The sequence below is a fragment of the Acomys russatus genome, chromosome 13 (genome assembly GCF_903995435.1).
Source record: "Acomys russatus chromosome 13, mAcoRus1.1, whole genome shotgun sequence".
Taxonomy (NCBI): domain Eukaryota; kingdom Metazoa; phylum Chordata; class Mammalia; order Rodentia; family Muridae; genus Acomys; species Acomys russatus.
This window is the reverse complement of record NC_067149.1, coordinates 17,395,697-17,398,126: the sequence shown is the minus strand read 5'-3', so window position 1 is coordinate 17,398,126 and position 2,430 is coordinate 17,395,697.

Below are 2,430 nucleotides of genomic sequence, written 5' to 3'. Positions count from 1 at the left end.
AATTTCTCTAAAATAAAACCTTCCATCTTGGTAGGAAGTTCCTTAAGATGCAAGATAAAATTGCAAGATAGAAATTGAGGCGAGACAGTCCATGCTGTGGGGATGCTCATTAAAATTCAGGAAGCAACTCAGAAACCCCAGGAAGCTCCTGAAATTGACCAAATACACTATATCTCCTCTTTGCCCAAGCATATGGAAGAGTGGCTTAGACTAGCTGAGCAGTCTAGAAGAGACACTTTCCAACTTGTTGAGCTACCTGAAAGTTGTGCAGTGTGGTCTGGGTTACCAGCTTTTGTGAGTAGAGCCACCCATGCTGGAGTGGGCTTTTGGTGATGTTATCTTTGAGTCATTTTAGAAGGTACCCCACATCCATATTCCTGTAAGTAACGCTAATAAATGTATTGGAATTTGATTGTATCCTTACTTAGGTTTTTTTTTGTCAGTTCTCTCTTGGGTGAGTTCACATCTCAGTAATAGTGTCAGAGAGCACAAGTGCAGCTCATTAGGTGTTATGAACCACCCATGTAGAGATGATTGAAAGAGAAAGAGATGGTAATTATGGGAAGGTTCTTTATATAAGAGATTTGACCTGAGGAGTATCTGTGAGGCTCCTGGATCCAGTTCCTGTTGTGGTAGCAAGGAACAACTGTGTGGTCAGTAATAATACTAACACACACACACACACACACACAGACACAGACACATACACACACACACACATAACTAAACTATAAGTTAAATAAGGAAGCATTCAACAAATATCATTAGGTACCATTAGATAAAATCTAAGTATTTAATAAGGAAACATTCCATCACCCTTAATTAGAATAGAAAATATAATAAATCCAAAATGTGTTTGCTCTCAAAGGAAAGAATATGATTCCTGAGAAATCCCAACAGCAAAGACTCTGAGCACCTCTAGCACCCTGGGTGGTTTCTGAGTGTCACGTGTGCATGCATCAGCACTTTCCTGATATCAGCTAACTCAGGTAGGGGACAAGACACAAGAAGGCAGATCAGTGACTTCTCATGATGAAGCTCATGTGACAAAGATTTAAAGAACATCTAAGAGGCCAAAAGTAAAGCAATCTGATCATAAAAACAATAGAAGCGGCACCTTGGAGCCCATCAAATTTGCCTTCTAAAACTACAGACCTCAGATGAAACTAAAATTCAGGACCTCCTCTTTTTCATCTTTGGAGATGTGGTGAATTGTTCATTACTTATAAATAGGTAACTATAAAGGGAAAGAAAACTATTGCAAGTTTTCCAGAGAAACACTGTACCTAGGCACAGAGTCAACCGGAGGAGAGTCTTCCTTGTAGAAGTCCTATAAATACAGAAGGCTTTTCCACTATTAGGTAACAGTTGGGTAAGGACTGTCACCACCACTAAAACCAGGTTACAGGCTAATGACAAAGCTGGCTGTGGATAGAGCTGATTGGCAGCCAGTTGGTCCTGATGCTTTGCACCTGTGGCAGCACAATACGTCACAGCAGGAGAACGCCACACCCACAACCTTTTACTCCATAGCCAGAAAGGGGAAGAGAGGAAGAACTTAAGGTCCTCTTCAGGGATTTCCCCAATGACCTACCTTCCTCCACTAAGCACCATCTTCTATAGGTTCCACCAACTTTCAGTATGGTCAAGGTCAGGACCAACCCTTCCACACCTTGGCCTGGGAGTTGGGAAAGGCGTTCTAGATCCAAATCGTGATATTAGGCAAACATGACCTATTTTGGAAATCTGTATTAAGAAATGTGCTGAGGAGACAGTTCGTCTGGTAAAGTGCTTTTTGCGCAGGTCTGAGGACTAGGTTTAATCCCTAGAAACCACATGAAAAGCCATCGTGGTGGTATGCTATATATTTGTAATTCCAGTGCTGGGAAGGCAGAGGCAGGTGGGTCGTTAGGACTCACTGACTGGCCAGCTTAGCCCAGAGGGCAAGTCTCAGGCCTGAGTGACAGGCCTGTGTCAAAAAACAAGGTGGACAGCTATCCTAAGGAACAACACCTGCAGCTGGCCTCTGGCCTTCCCCATCTGTGCTCCTTACCACCTCTTCCTCCCTAAACATAAAACACAGATTTAGAACATAAAAAGTTTAAATATGCATATTATAAGATTGATAGCTAGACACTGAGGCAGGAGAATTGCTGTGAGTTCCAGACCAATCTGGACCACAAAGTGAGACTCTTTCTTGAAAGTCAAAAAGAGAAGAAACAGGTTTGATTACCGTTGTCTTCATAAACTAAAAGAACATGGGAAAAGTGTATTAGTTTAATGCAATTTCAACTTAAAAGAATCTCTGGAAGCTGGATGATTCATGCCCATTGCTCTTACACTGGTTTTGTGTTCCGTTTCCAGTATCCATAAGGTGCAGGCCACAGAACTGCATTTAACTCCACTTCCACGGTATCAGATGCTCCCTAC